Below are 16,590 nucleotides of genomic sequence, written 5' to 3' on the forward strand. Positions count from 1 at the left end.
ATTAGTTTTTAGCAAAACACTTGTAAAACCCACACCTACATTATTCTAATGCCAGAAAGTCTAACTTTGGTCTTGGTTTTCTGTAATAGTAGACCAAATTTGCTCCATTATATAATCAAACTGTTTACTTTTACTTTCCCTTCCCCAAATCATTTAATCACTACCATTAGGAAAAGAATTATTATGTTCCAATTTGGAGTTAATGGTATCTCTTCCTAGCTATTACACAAACTGGAAATCCTAAGAGGTATAAGTATTTCAGGCTCACATAATTGTCTGTGTTAAGTGTGAGTTTTTTAAGATTAGATGACTGTAAAAATCTGTTTTGGGAATTCACTATAAATTGATTTAGTATACTGAACTCAAAAGAATGAATTGATATTATGTCTATGGTGTCATTAGGCAAACAGGAAGTTCGAATTAGCTTTTAGATCTAACACATTCTGTATTTTATTTATTAATCATCCAGTTCATTTTGCAAGTACAATTAAGAGAAGCTACTATATTCTAGTTTTATTTTCAGTTAGCACCAAGTCTAATGTGCAAATCTTGTACATACCACGCTAACCATTTTCATATTTCTGAATTAGAACTCTCTGACAATTTGACCAGACAGAATAACTAATATTCTCCATTATGAAATAAAGTTCAAAACTACTCTGTAACAACTCTCTATCATGTGGTATTTTATGAAATTAGCATTTTAGGATTTCCTCTGTAGGGTAGCAACCTTTAGTTCTGATAAAAATACATTAAAGTCTAATTACTATATTTGCTCTAAAACATTAATAAGATTTACTAAGATATTCTTTTAAAAGGAGAAAAGATGAAGGTTGTATGAAACTGTTACACTAGAACATTTTGTGGAATGACAGGGTAATAATTTCCCATAATATATCATTTAAAGTCTCACTTTAATCCACTCAATATATATTGGAATTAGTTCTGACTTCCGGTATATAAAGGCTTAATTTTTTTGTATGTGAAAAACTCAATACTCATATGCATGTCTTTTACATGCCATTGCTATAATTAGCATTTGTTAAGAGTCCTGAACATAAACGTCACAAACCAAGACCAAACTTTTACCCTTCCTAAGACAGTGGAGAAATAAGCAAGTAAAATCTTTCTCTTGCAGTGAAAAGCAGTTGGTTTCCTTTTTCTGTATCTTTTCATGTCTAAACTTGTTAATTCAGTTGTACACAAGAAGGCAATTAAACGATTGTCCTTTTGTCCTTATAACCAAAAGGTGGCACCTCTAAAAATTAGTTTTAGCTTTCAACAGAGACACTACATTAAAAAGAAAAAAAAAAAAAGGCATTTAAATGTCAAAGTCCTAGAAAGAAGATCTTGTTTTTGTGACTCGAGGTAATTCTACTTAGATAGGAAAGATAAGTGTCTCAAATGGAAAATGGTTTAGAAAATAACGTATATTACGTTGATGGTAAATGAAAGCAGCTCTTCTTTAGGTTAGTGTATAAACTTGTCCACTGAAGATATGTGGTGAAAAAAATACTTTCTGGGGTACATAGATTAGTGTGGAAGATCAGGCAGAGTTGAGAAAGAAGGCTCCCTTTTCTTATCCGAAGTGGACACGTAGAAAAAAAAAAAAAAATGTAAGACTTGGCATTTCCCCTGATAAATCAAAGGAAAAGATATATCTGGACACTAACATCTGCTGATTTCTCTGCACTCATGTAGGATCCACTTGGGATGCTTTCCCATTACATTCAGCTAAGCACTTCTCTCTATCTCCTCCCATCTGACGGTCATCACTTAGCTGAATAATAGGAAAGGAAAGCTTATACCATTGATGATGGAATTAGAAATTTCTGAGGCTGCTGTCAAGGCTCTGTCCAACAAGTCCCTTTCACTTGACCTATCATGCAGGCAGCCAGGGCACAAAGCTGTTTTGATACCTTTCTCTGTATTATAATAAGACATGAAAGCAAAAACATTTTCCCCTTCAAGATTTTTTAATTTGATGCTATCTTCCTACCATTACTTTCTAAACTTTGTTCCAGTACAAGAGGATTCTTGGCCAACTGAGCTTCCATGCGCCTTCTAAATCGAGTACTGAAATTGTATAAGCATCATGTTTACATCTATTAAATATACTTATTAAAAGAAAATAAGGCAAGGCATGAATTTGATATCTGGGCAACAAAATGCAAACAGCAGAAAGGTAGAATGAAATCACAATTCATATGCAAATACAGCTTTAACACAAAAGTTAAATGTTTGCTTTATTTCAAAAGGTTAATATTCAAGAAAGTCAAAATCACCATGTACACAAAGCTAACGAGATTAGCTTTCTCAAAGTAGAAATCCAAGCCTCCTAATAATACTGGTGTCACTAACAAATGTTTTGAAACTTTACTTTTTTTTGTTTGTTTGTTTGCCCCCCAACATAAAGGCCGTGCCAAAGAACCTCAGGAAAGTAATAATCTGTTTTAAAAATTTTTTCTCCACTCGAGAAACCTCTCCAAGTTCAGACATTACCAGTGATGGATAAGACCAAATAGTCAGCCCCGCAGGACAGATGGAACCAGGAAAAGTCAGATGTGGGCACTTAAAAGCAACAGCAATTAAGCAGTTGAAAGTGGGTTGGATCAGTGGTTTATTTTTGTTCCATTTGAAGGAATCTAGTGAGAGACACAGCCCCTTGCAAGCAGAAGATCAAGTCAAACTTGACGCTTCCCCTCTCTGGCAGCCGGGGCTGCATGGCTTGTCTACTTCCTTTATTCAGTTTAATTGCTTTTGGTACTCTAATTTTCTATCTCGTATTCTATCTTGTTCTTTTTCCCCTAGGCAGAAAGAAATCTTTCTCCTTTCATCACTACCCCCGTCTTTCCTCTGAGAAAAGGCAATCCTCTCCAGGAGGAGAAAGAAACCCTGTGCGTGCTTTGGATGGGAGGAGGGAGAAGATGAGAGATTTGAAAGGGGTTGGGGGGTGTGGGGAGGTGAAGGATAGAGATTGGGGGTGGGGGACGGAGGAGAGGAAATGAAAGAGGGAAAGAAGAAGATGGGGGATGACCAACATCATCAACTCCAGGCTCTAAATCACGGGCGCTGTGCAAAGTGCTTCTCCAGGAGAGGCACATGTGGTCTCATTACATCGCTCACAATAGGCCACCCGGGGCTCCCTGCCCAGGTCTCAGTCTCCCACCGCCAAAACCCAAGTGTACCGAGAACAAGATCTTACGGACGGATTCAAGCAAATAGGCACCGCTGAGGTGCCTGTGCCGCCAGCCCCGCTGTCTTACCTGGAGGGAGAACCAGGAGGTGGTGCCGGGCTCCGTCCCTACTGCTTCCCCGTGCGGACCGGTGCACACACGTCCTCTCGCTGCCTCTGCTCTTGGAGGGGCAGCCTGCAACACAAAAGGGGTGTGTGGGTATGGGTGTGTGGGAGGTTTTCCAGGGCCACCAGCTGGTCCCAGCTGGCCGCCCCCACCCTACACACACCCCTTCGGGCACTGAGCCCCCCTCTCAGTTGAGCACCTCCCTGGGGGGGGGGGCTTGCCCCGGGCGCAGTCTCAAGTTGCCGCTGCCAAGCGCTGCTGCCGCCGCTGCAGGAGGAGGAGGTGGAAAGACACTGGGGGCAGTACTCGGTCTAGAGCATCCCCACACTGCAGCTTCTCCAGGAATCCCTCCAGTGAGGAGGCGGCCGCCCATCAGCTCCCAGCCCCGGCTGCCTGATTGGTTCCACCTGGGGTGCGCTGCGCCGAGGAGCCAATCCTGGCGCACGAATAATAGGTGGATCCGCTCAGCCAACGGCGCCCATCCCAGTTCTGTTAGTGTCTCTGCATCCCCACAGCGGACAGGGACCTGAGGAGGGGGGGTTGAGAAGGGTTGGCGGGTGGGGGGAACTACGAGGGGTACAGATGCCAAGGAGACGTAATCAAGGGCACCAGATAAACCCTCTGGGTAGTCGCAGGAGTGCCCCGCAACCTGTTCAGCAAGCTGTAAGCACACGAGGGAGACTGCATAATACAAAGCTTTTCTTTCTTTCTTTCTCTTTTTTTTTTTTTTTTTTTTTTACTTTCAATCAAAACCTGCCCTGATACTGAGCATGCCCGGACTGCAACAGCACCCTAGGAGTTCCGATGTGTGTGGGTTTGCAGGCTGTGGGTTTTTTGAAAATGTGGGAGCCGGGAAGGAGAGGCAGAAGTTTGTCTTTGGCCATTTGACCCGCTGGAGTTGTGAAAGCAAAGCAGGGCGGGGAAAAGAAAGGATTCCGCAAGAGTGTCCTCAAACTGAGGACACAGGAAGGTGGCCCTCTGGGCTGTCGGAGGCTGATAATACTATCGTGTGGGTTCAGGGGTGGAAGCGGGGGTAGAATAATCTGAGCCTTGCTAGGTACCTGGAGACTTTTCGTAAAGGGTGCGGCGGATCGGAGATGCAGGGGAAGCTCCTTCCCATAGGTGGGGCCGGGAAGCGCGACTCCACCCAGCAGCCGGGGCTGTCAGGCAGCGGAGAGTGCACTGGGAGTTTCCACTGAGGCGACCAATAAGTTTGTAGACTTGGGTCAAGGGCGACGTTGTTGAGGATGCAGTTTCTGCCAGCCCCCTCCCCCATCTCTCCACCCCCTGCCAGCGCAGTGACGACTAAAGCGTGGGTTCCCTCCCTCCTTCCTCTCCTTCCCCCGAACGATTCTGCTCGGGAGTAAGAAGCTTTTCCCCTGTGACAGCGGTGCTGACCTGATTGCCTCTAAGCTCTAGGGCAATTTATAGCTTGGTAATACCGAGAGATACCAAACTGGGAGGTTCAGCGTGTGGGGGGCAGGGAGAGCAAGCGAGGCAAGGGGCGGAGCGGAACCTGGCTCGGGGCAGGACCAAGTCCTGGCTCTGCTCCACAGGTGCAAGTCTTTCCAAACGCAAAGGAGCATTTCCGTCTCTCACTCACTGACCTTGTTTACCGGACTTTGACTCTCTGATTTGTTTTGCTTAGAAATACTTCCAGTTTGTGTAAACTTGATCCATAGCTACAAATGAGAACTCTCCTCACTGGGGTTCTTTATTTTACTGAGAAGATGATCACGGCATCTCAGTCAAGGAAATAAATAGCTATCTCAATTCCCCAAACCCATCCACTTTGAACTGGAGTTTCATTAACATTGGTTTGCAAAGGTAACTGTACCAAGAATTCAATTAACAGTAACACATTTCTTCAAGTTTTAATTAAATCTCTCCAATTTATGTAATGTTTAAGATTAAGATCCTTATTCTAAGTATAGGGGAAAAGAAGACAACTTGATATAAACTAATCCTTTTAATGACAAATACCTGTGTATTCTCCAAAATTGTAACTATATGTAAATATGTACCTCCCATTTAAAAAAATATTCCTCAAATCTTAGAATACTTTCATAGATGGAGAAAGATAATAGATGTTAGTTTAAAATCAACTTAAGTATTTGATGATGAAGAAAAAGAATGAGGAGGTTGAGGGGGGAGGAGGAGGAGAAAAAGAAACATCAATTACCTAACACTGTTTTCCAGTAAATGTCCTCACATGAGGATCATTATATTATCCACCTAATAGAGATCTTTATTCTAAAAAATACTCCTAGCACATTCTCTAGATTCCAATAATTAAAAGCTGCTTGTTTTTAAAAGCTGTGTCCAATAGCTGCATGTAGAAACAAGTAAACTTATTTTAGAAGAAATTAGTAAGTAGAATATGATTCCATATTAATCTCTGTTCCAGACTCTGATCCTATTATCAGTGTTTTAGCCAATTTCTCTTCCTGTCTACCTCATATCCTACCCAATAATCAACTCTCTCTCAGTGGTCAGAATCCTAAACAACAGGAATGGTGTTAGATGTTTACATCCCAAAGTTCCTTGCAGGAGACTGCTGGCTAAGATAAGAATGGGTTTTACAGGTATATTGTGACTAACTTTGGAATATACAGCATTTCTGATCATGAATATTAGGAAGACTCCACTTACATACTGGATATATATACACTGTAATTTTTATAGAACTAAGATTTTTTATTCTCTCTCCTATTCTTATGTTCTCTCCAAACTCTGGGAATGATCTAAAGACCTCCACCTGGGCTCACATATCATGCTATTCTGTTGCAGAGAGTATATATCATCTCTTTGACTTTATAGTAGACTCACCTCCATTAAAAGAAAGATCAGGTCAATTGTCTTTTGTCTTTATCCAGTTCCTCAGGTACTTTTAAAATCTAGAAGTCTCTATGTCTTATGCTACTGAGATTGAACTCATCCCCTGGTTATCCTGTATTTTTAAAAAATATTTGCTATTTTCAGAACTGTGTTTATCTATTTTGTTCAACATTTTGTTTCCTCATTCTTTGCTTAAAAAAAAAAAAACCTTTGTTCATTTTTTTCTTCACATTTTTTGCTCTGAGATCTCGTCATCATTTTCTTTATTCCTTTTTCAATGGATTCATCTATTTATTACTTTAATGTTCCCTTTGCCATCTATGTTAGGCTACAGGATCAGAATAGAAATTAAATTGGATTGGGGCACTGAGGAGAAGAGTGTGTCTTGTGGCAAGGGTGGGAATTAGAGACTTTAGAAACTAGAAATTCATTAAGTGCAAACTTAACCAAGGTTTTGTATAGACCACAGAAAGAACACACAAGAGAGATATCAAGAAAATTCTCCACATTGCTGAAAAGGCTTGTATATGCTAGTTGATCAATGGTACTGAAGAGTTCCATTGAATTAACACTCTCATATATCATTAGTTTATATCTTTAAAAACCACACTAATTCGTAAAATTTATTCATAAGTATCATTTCTCAGGGTTGTGAAAAAATGAAAAAATAACCAACTTTTCCATATTTTGCCTGTATAGATTTATTTTGTTTCTATAAATTCATATTTTCTTTTTATTTTATAGCTATACATTTTCTGCCATTGCCTTTCAAGATAACAGCCTTTTTTCTCCCCTTTCCAGGATAGAGGATTGATTAAATGTTTTCTGGAGCAAAAATCTGGATAGAATTCCAGCTTCCACACTAATTGTCTATGTGATCTTGAAAAATGTACAAAACCCCTCCAAGCGTCAGTTTTCTCATCTGTAATATGTACAAAAGGACACAGCATATATCTTAGGGTTTTTTGTGAGGATTAAGTAATGCAATGTATATAAAGTGCTAGTTCCAAGCACATAGCAAGGATTTAATGACATTAGCCATTATTATTATTTTATCATTATCATTACTCTTGCCATTGTTTTCGTTTTTCAGATTTCTAGGAGATGGGACTTCCTCCCATAATTCAATCCATTTAAGCCAACAGTGAGGTGGACACTCTTTACGTATGAGCGTTGAAGTTAGCAGAGAGTTAATCCATGTTATAAAAACTTGTTTATACATAAAGCATCAATAGTCTTCTATCTTGCATGTGTTGGTCTTAGACTGTAAGCTTCTAGGAGATGAATAATTTTTAGAGAATGTGCACTTAAGTATTGTTTTGCTGTTAACATTTAGTTTATATTACTCATTAAGAAAAATCTATTTTCTAGTGCTAAAAATATGAACACTGATGATTTTGGTTTTTAGGAGGCCAGTGGAACCATCCACATGTTTTCAAAACACTTAAAGACAGTGGAGCCATCCATTTTGGTTTCCTTTCTCTCACAATCATTTGGCCTGATAGTACTGCTAATGATGTTATAGCCAACTGGTAAGGAGAAAACATCAGAGCCGTTTTAGAATTAGATAAAAAGAAATTAACCACATGGATTTTTAAACTGGACACCCAAAGTTTTAAGTAAAGAGAATCTAGAATTGAAAGAAGAAAGAAAGAAAATGAACACATGGGAGTCAAGTGAAGTCTTAGTCTCTAGGGCAGAGAGTAGGAGTTCTATAATTGAACTACAATACTTTACAATTTTCACAGAAAATAAAATAAAGAGCTAGAAGTATTCAATGTGGCTTTACAAAAGCCTTTTCTTAAAGTTATGGCTAAGAAAATATTGAAAATGAAAAGGAGGGCAGTGACTCAAAAAGTAATATACTGTGTCAGGCTGTTGAGGTTAGCAAAAGGAAAATAATATTTAAGTGAATCTATCTCAAGGGCAAAATAAAAAGTAGTTTGAGTTAATGTTAGCCAAAGGTTTTAGAAGGAAAACAAGTGATATATTTTTCAAATACCCTATCACACCAGAAATATACTGTAGCAAAAGCAATTTTGCTAATAAAGCAAGAGCAACATTAAATTTTATATTAATTCCCTTTCAAATCAGAGGGAGAATTCTATTTAACTGAACACATAAGAGAATCATAGCTCAACTACTGCCTTCAATTTATGTAAAAAAAAAAAAAAAAAAGTGTGTCAAGAGGGATTAATTACTTATCAAAAGCCATAGAGAGAGTTAAGGTAGGGTGAGGCTGTGGAAGAGGAGAAATATTCTGTGTTTTCAACAAGCTAAAATGTTTTAATAACATTGTTTAGGAGAGAAGCAGGGCAGACATTCAAGACTTCAAAATTTGATTCTGGAATGGTGCTTAGTGCTTTGATAGAAGGCAGGAAAAACACAAATACGTCTGATTCATTCTAGTACACTCCTGGGAGGGTTTTTATAGAACGGATTATCTGGGTTTGCTTCAACAATTTATATGCAACCTGGTCCATTTGTTTCTAATTCACCTAATACTAAATTAAGCATCAAAACTGGCAGGCTTTTGAAGGAAAAGTTTATTTACTGGATATTGAACAAAGAGGAAATATAAGAAAGACAAAAGGTTCTCTACCTCTAACCCCAGAATAAAAGTCTCTCATAGATCTGGGCATGCTTCCCTTTTGGATATTGAAGACTTGACAGAGGTAACAGGAGCCTGAGTGATTGGTCTCTTGGTCTGTGAGCATGCTTCCACCCCAAGGTAGTTGAAACCTATTGTGGATGCCATGATGATGACATCTCCTGGACCATGGTTGTCCATTATGTGTGTCCCCGTGTTTTCTATCTTAAGCAAGGATAGAGGAATAGATTTGAGTATCAGGAAGTCAATGGGATATAAATATTTAAAATATTTTTGAGAAAATTGAAACAGAAATGTTAATTTCTCCAACATCACACAGCACATCTCAATCCCCAAGACACAACAATCAAGAGAAATTTAAGATGTATTCAAAATAACTGTGACTACTTCAAGAACTCCAATCCTTCTCTAGTAGGCTCCAAAAATGCAGAGTAAATTGAAAGATTTATGGATCAAGGAATAGCTTAAATAACACTTATTAATGTAACTGTCTCATCATCACCAAGGGAAATGCATGAAACCAGAAAAGGGATATTTTGCCAGCCACCCTTCTTAATGAATAAGGTTACTGAGTTTTAGCTGTTGGCTTTAGAACTCTTAGAAATGTTCATTAGGAAATAGTATGAATAGTTTAAATGTTATTAATAAAGACACCAGTATATGCACCATCCAGCTTCAGAAATTAAGTATTGAAAATTACCTTTGCCATCATTCATTTGCTCTTCCTCATCTGATACTCTCTTACCTGCACCACCAAGGTAACCACTATCCTATATTTTGTGTTTACCATTATCTTGCTACTCTTTATAGTTTTACCACATATATATGTAACTCTAAAAATTGTCATTTTCAGTTTTTCCTTTTTTTGGATTTTTATAAATGGACTTGTGCAGTAATATATACTCCTTCAACACACTTAGTTTGAGTACATTTTGGGATTCATCCATGTAGCTGAAGTTTATTCACTATAACTCATAGATTGTATTCAATTGTATGAATACATCATTTTTTTAAAAAAATAAATTTATTTATTTATTTATTTATTTATTTATTTATGGCTGCATTAGGTCTTCGCTGCTGCGCGCAGGCTTTCTCTAGTTGCGGTGGGCGAGGGCTACTCTTCATTGCTATGTGCGGGCTTCTCATTGCGGTGGCTTCTCTTGTTAGGAGCACGGGCTCTATGTGCCTGGGCTTCAGTAGTTGTGGCACTCGGGCTTCAGTAGTTGTGGCTCACGGGCTCTAGAGCACAGGCTCAGTTGTTGTGGTGCGTGGGCTTAGTTGCTACGCGGCATGTAGGATCTTCCCGAACCCGTGTCCCCTGCACTGGCAGGCGGATTCTTAACCACTGCGCCACCAGGGAAGTCCCCATCATTGTTTTTTACCCGTTCTTTTGTCTATAGATATTTGCATTGTTTTGCTATTACATATGGTACTGCTATAATCAGTTTCAAACATGTCTTTTGTTCTGCATGTGCATGAGTTTCTCTTGGGTATACACCTAGAATAAGAAATGGACCCAGGTTTTATAGATCTGAGGTTTTTACAATTTAGGGACCTTATTTTAAAATATAGCCCCAAATTAGGAATGGAAGTGTATATTTATTTGGAATGAAAAAAGTCACAACAATTTTTTTTTTATTGACAGTATGTCCCACACTGTATATTTCATAGCTGTGACTCATTTTTTAACTAGACATCTGTACCTCTTAATCTACCTCAGCTATTTCTCTCATCCCCACCACTCTCCTCTGCTCTGCCAACCACCTGTCTGTTCTCTATATCTGTGACTGTTTCTCTTCTGTTATATTTACTCATTTGCTTTATTTTTTAGATCCCCCATATAAGTGAAATCATACAGTATTTGTCTTTCTCTGTCTGACTTATTTCACTTAGTATAATACCCTACATGTCCATCCATGTTGTCAAAAATGGCAAGATTTCATTCCTTTTTATGGCTGAGTAATATTGTATTGTATGTATACCACATCTTCTTCATCCGTTCATTTATCGATGGACACCCTTAGGTTGCTTTCCTATCTTGGCTATTGTAATTAAAGCTGCAATGAACATAGGGGTACACATATTTTTTGAATTAGTGTCTTTGTTTTCCTCAGATAAATACCCAGGAGTGGAATTGCTGGATCATATGATAGTTCTATTTTTAATTTTTTTAAGGAAGCTCTATACTTTGTTTTCCACAGTGGCTGAACCAATTTACATTCCCACCAACAGTGCATGAGGATTCCTTTTTCTCCATATCCTTGCCAACACTTGTTACTTGTTGTCTTTTTGATAGTAGCCATTTTGACAGGTGTGAGGTGATATCTCATTGTGGTTTTGATTGGCATTTCCTTGATGATTGATGATGTTGAGCACCTTTTCATGTGCCTGTTGGCCATATGTATGTCTTATTTGGAAAAAATGTCTACTCAGGTACCCTACCCATTTTTGTTTTTCACCTGCCCATTTTTTAATTGGGTTGTTTGTTTTTTTGATGTTGAATTTTATGTGTTCTTTGTATATTTTGGATATTAACTCCTTATTAGATACATCATTTGCAAATATTATTAACATCTTCTTCCATTCAGTAGGTGGCCTTTTCATTCTGTTGCTAGAAGCTTCTTAGTTTGATGTAGTCCCATATGTTTATTCTTGTTTTTGTTGTTTCCTTTGCCTGAGGAGACAGATCCAAAAAAATATTGCTGACTGATGTCAAAGAGTATACTGTCTATGTGTTCCTACAGGAGTATGGTTTCAGGTCTTACATTCAGGCCTTTAATCCATTTAGAGTTTGTTTTCTTTTGTGTGTGTGTGTGTATGATATGAGGAATTAGTCCAGTTTGGTTCTTTTGCATGTAGCTGTCCAGTTTTCCCAGCTGTTGAAGAGGCTGTCTTTTCCCCATTGTATATTCTTGCCTCCTTTGTTGTAGATTAATTAATCACATAAACGTGGGTTCATTTCTGGGCTCTTTATTCTGTTCCATTGATCTATGTGTCTGTTTTTGTGCCAGTACCATACTGTTTTGATGACTGTAGCTTTGTAGTATAGTTTGAAATCAGGGAATCTGATACTTTTAGCTTTGTTCTTCCTCAACATTGTTTTGGTTATTCACTGTTTTTTTGTGTGTGTGTTTCCATACAAATTTTAGAATTATTTGTTCTAGTTCCATGAAAAATGCCATCAACATTTTGATAGGGATCACATTGAATCTGTAGATTGCCTTAGGTAGTATGGTCATTTTAACAATATTAATTCTTCAAACCCATGAACATGGTATAGCTTTCCATTTGTTTGTGTCCTTTTTAGTTTCTTTATCAGTGTTTTATAGTTTTCCAAGGGCAGGTTCTTTATGTCCTTAGTTAGATTTATTCCTAGGTATTTTATTCTTTTTGAAGTGATTGTAAATGGGACTGTTTTCTTAATTTCTATTTCTGATAGTTCATTGTTAGTGTTTAGAAATGCAACAAACTTATGTATATTAATTTTGTATTCTGTAACTTTACTGAATTCATTGATGAGTTCTAGTTGTTTTTTTTTTGGTGCTGTCTTTAGGATTTTCTGTGTATAGTATCATGTCATCTGCTATTTAAAAATAGCCTCAAAATAGGAATGGAAATGTATATTTATTTGGAATGAGAAAAGAAATCACAACAAATTTTTAAAACAATTTTTCTTATTTGGTGGAGATCAATGATATATCTTTGAGTTTTTAACTTGTATTTTTCTGATTACTGAGAAATTTGTTGAGAATAATATCATATGTTATTGGCCATTCATATTTCCTTTTCTGTGAAATGCCTTTTCTAAATCATTTCCCCATGTTTTATTTTTGGTCTTTGATTCATTGGAGTTCATTATATAGTCTTTGTACTAATATTTTGTTGGTTATATGTATTGCATATATCTTTTCTCAACTTGTGGCTTGTATTTTCATTTTGTTCTGTTTTTTTTCAATGAAGAGAAATGCTTAATTTTAGTGTAGCCCAATCCTATGATTCTTTCACTTCATATTCTCTATATTTATAAAATTAAAAATATTTAAACTTTTATGTTTGAGTCATCAATATATCTAAAATATTTTTTGTATATACCTTGAGATAGAATTTATTTTTTTTTCTACTGATGACCAGTTGTCCCAGCATAGTTATTGAGTGCTTGTCCTTGCCCCCATCAACCTGCAATGCTAGCTTTGTCTAGATCACTTTTTCATTTTTGCATGTATGTTTCTTATCTATCTCTGCATCAACAGTACACTGCTTTAATTATGTAACTTTATAATAGATTTTGATATCTAAAAGCATTCCCCACTCCTCCTCCTCCACTGTTTCTTCTTTCTTCTATTCCCCAAGTGTCTTGACTGCTCACCTTAAGCATGCTCATATAATTTAGAATTCCCCTGTAAATTTCCAGAAAAAAACCTGTTAATATTACTGATAACATTTATTATATATTTTACTAATTTGGGAAAAAATTGGTAGCACTATGACTTTGACTCTATCAAAGACATTATGCACTTTTTCCCCAGATTTAAGTACCAGTTTTTATTGTTCAAGGAAAATTCTACCATTTAAAACTTACATTTCCTCATAAAAAATGAAGTTGGCTTTTGTAGCAAAGCTGCTAAACTAATTAATAATGATAATTTGGATATTATTTAGATTTTCTCTGGAGACAAAAATCTATGAATAATGACAATTTTCTCAACATCTATCATTTTCATTTCTTTTGCTTGATTATTGCATTGGGTAGATGATCCACTTAAGTAAAGATCCTTATTATTTTAACTTTAAGGAAAACACCTTTAATATGTTACCAATAAGTATTTGTTTGTTGTAGAGTATTTGACAATGTCCTTATAAGGCAAAGAAGTTCTCTCCTATTTCTGGTTTACTTTTTTATTTTTTAATCATAGACAGATGTTGAATTTTCTCTAGGTTTTAATTTGGTTTTGCATCTACTGAGAGGACAATTTCTTCTTAATATGTTAATGTGATTTATATTAATATGTATTTTACTATTGAATTAATCTTTCACTTTTGACATAAATTAACTCTAATATAAATCTATTTTTAAAATAAATTGCTGGATTTGGTTTCATGATATTCTGTTAAGATGTTTGCATTTCTGTTGTTGACTAAGATTCAGTTATAATTTTCCACTTGAGCTGTACTTGCTGGTTTTGATATCAAGGTTACTAAAGCATCAAATAACATGTATTGGGTCTGTGTTCTTTTTTCTGTGTAGCACAACCTTTCACAACACACCTTTATGGATAGCTTGTTTTATGCCCTATATATGAACTCTTTGCTCACTCTAAAGTTATGAAGACAGTTTCTTATGCTTTCATCTAAGAGATTTGCTTGTTACTTTTAACATTTAAATAAGTAAGCCATCTGGAATTGATTTTTATGCATGGTGTCAGACTGGGGGGTCAGTATTCATTTTTTTTCTATGTGAATATATGGTTGATTCAACTCATTATTTTTACTATTCTTTTAGTGTTTATATAACATATACCCTTTAATTATTGCAATCACATACACATTTTTATATTTACCACTTTCTCAATAATGCTATAATTTAGGAACATGTAATTCCATTTATTCCTATACCACTAGTAGCATAAATCTGACAATTTATTCTAATTATACAAATATTTTAAATCTACATTATCATTAGTTTTGTACAATATTCATTTATCTTTACCCACAAACTTTTGTTGTTCTTTTTCATTGTTTCGTGCATTTCTGTTTTTATCTGGGTTTTCCTCCAGCCTGGAAAACATCTTATAACTTTTGTTGTGGTACAAGACAGCTATTCACAAATTATCTGAACTTTAGTTTGTTTAAAAATGTCTTTAATTTCATCTTAATTTTTGAAGTATATTTTCATTGAACATAGAAATATAGGCTGATAATATATGTGTTTTTTCCCCAGGACTTTAGAAACATCATTGAATTATCTTCTAGTTTGCATTGGTTTTGATGAGAATGATTTTTTTTTTTTTCTTTCTCGGCCTGCATAAAATATGTTCATTTTCTCTGACTGCTTTTAGGATTTTCATTTTTCAAATCAATTTCAATATGATTTGTTTGGTTTCAGTTTTTTGTGTGTTTATTTTGCTTGGGGTCATTGAGTTTCTTTAATCTGTAAACAGAGTTTCGATCAAATTAGGGAAAATTCTGACAATTTTAAAAATATTTCTTCTCATTCCAACCACATTTCCTCTTTTCTAGGATTCCACTTCTATGTTAGACTGCTTAATATTTTTCCACAGGTATCCAAAACTCAAGGGTTTTCCCTCCCTTTTACTCTTTTTGCTTCTGTGTTAATAGTTCTATTGCTATGTGCATATACACACGGGTTTTTTTTTTTTCCCTCGGTATCTCATCTGTTATTTAGTCTGTCAATTCTCATTTCAAATATTGTGCTTTCAGCTTCAGAATGTCATTTGTTTTATATCTTCTCTTTCTCCCTCTGTTATGTTTATATTTACCTTTAAGCATGAACTTATCTCATTTGAAATCCTTGTTAATTCTATCATTTATTATTTCTGTGTTTTTTTCTATTGATTGATTTCCCTCATGATTATGTGTCAAAGTTGCCTCCTTCTTCTTTCTAGTATTTTTTTTATTGGATACAGGACATTGTGAATATTACATTGTCAAATGTCTGAATACTACTGTCTTCCTTTAAAGTGTACTGAAGTTTATTTTGGCATGCAGATTAATTTCTCTTAGACCAATTTGTTCATGTTAAGGTTTATCTACAACCCAAGGTCCAACTGCTTTTTGTAAATAAAATTTTATTAGAATGCAGCTACACCCATTTGTTTGTCTGTTGTCCATGGCTGCTTTCACATAGCAGAGATAAGCGTTTGGTACTCATAGAAGTTATATGACCTACAAAGCCTAAAATATTTGTAGTCTAGTCTTTTACAGAGACAAATTTGCTGATTCCTGTCTTAGGCAAGTATGTGGACCTGAGTGAAGTCAGTAATAATGACACGTTTAAGATGAGACACATTTGGGAGATGTTTAAAAACATGTATTTAAATGTTTTCCAGGTCAAAGGTGGTAGAGAGGGAGGAATTTAGACAAGAGTCTCGATATCTGAGCTGGTTAATTGAATAATTATTAGAGTCATTGACTAGAGAGCAAATACAGAGAAAAGTATGCTTTAAAAAGAATGTGAGTTCAGTGTGGGGTTTTAGAGTTTAAGTTGCCTATGGAAAGGAGATCTGGTGATGTCACTTAAGTCAGTAATTCTCAGGTCTGGGAATTTGGTCAAGGTTAGAGATAACAATTTGGGGACGGTTGTTGTTGATTTATGATTGAATTCATAGAAATAAGACAAATTCTCACCATTTCTATTATTTTGCTAGCATATGCTTTTAAACAAGGGAATAAGCAAGCATACTGATATCTCAACAACTTTAACCCTGTTTAAAAAGTTCCTTAGATCTTAATTTCATATAAAGAATACCATGAAGAGATACCTTTACTTATAATAAACAAAAAAATATTGAATAAATAAAAAGTTTATTTGTAAGGCAATTGTTTGGAATTTAAATATATATATTTAAGTGGAAACACTCTCAAAATAGTCCTCTAGAGAATTCACAAAACTTGTAAAATCTATTACAAGCTCAAAGTTTAGTAATAATAATCCCATGTTGAGTATTCCTAACTGCCACTTTAAATATGGTTTCTAAAGAAGAAAAACATCAGTGCTGTATCTCAGAATATTAAAAAGATATTTTCAGAATTAACATATTTTATAATGGTAATATGTTGGGTTTTATAGTGTATTTTTTACCCATATCATTTTAGTGTAAT

General features: G+C 35.9%; 1 protein-coding gene across 8 annotated transcripts in view; it reads right to left on the bottom strand.

Moving 5' to 3' along the window:
- Positions 1-16,590, bottom strand: part of SYT1 (synaptotagmin 1) — a 1,216,262-nt gene that overhangs the window by 543,619 nt on the left and 656,053 nt on the right. For 6 of the 8 annotated variants that reach the window (XM_061204233.1, XM_061204230.1, XM_061204232.1 and 3 more), the window contains one exon: positions 3,267-3,371. The gene's annotated coding sequence lies outside the window, so the exon portion shown is untranslated. Of the gene's footprint in view, positions 1-3,266; positions 3,372-3,501; positions 3,613-4,363; positions 4,436-16,590 lie in introns of those variants that run through there. The other 2 variants (XM_061204235.1, XM_061204234.1) reach the window with 2 other exon arrangements.

The sequence above is a fragment of the Eubalaena glacialis genome, chromosome 11 (assembly GCF_028564815.1).
Source record: "Eubalaena glacialis isolate mEubGla1 chromosome 11, mEubGla1.1.hap2.+ XY, whole genome shotgun sequence".
NCBI lineage: Eukaryota > Metazoa > Chordata > Mammalia > Artiodactyla > Balaenidae > Eubalaena > Eubalaena glacialis.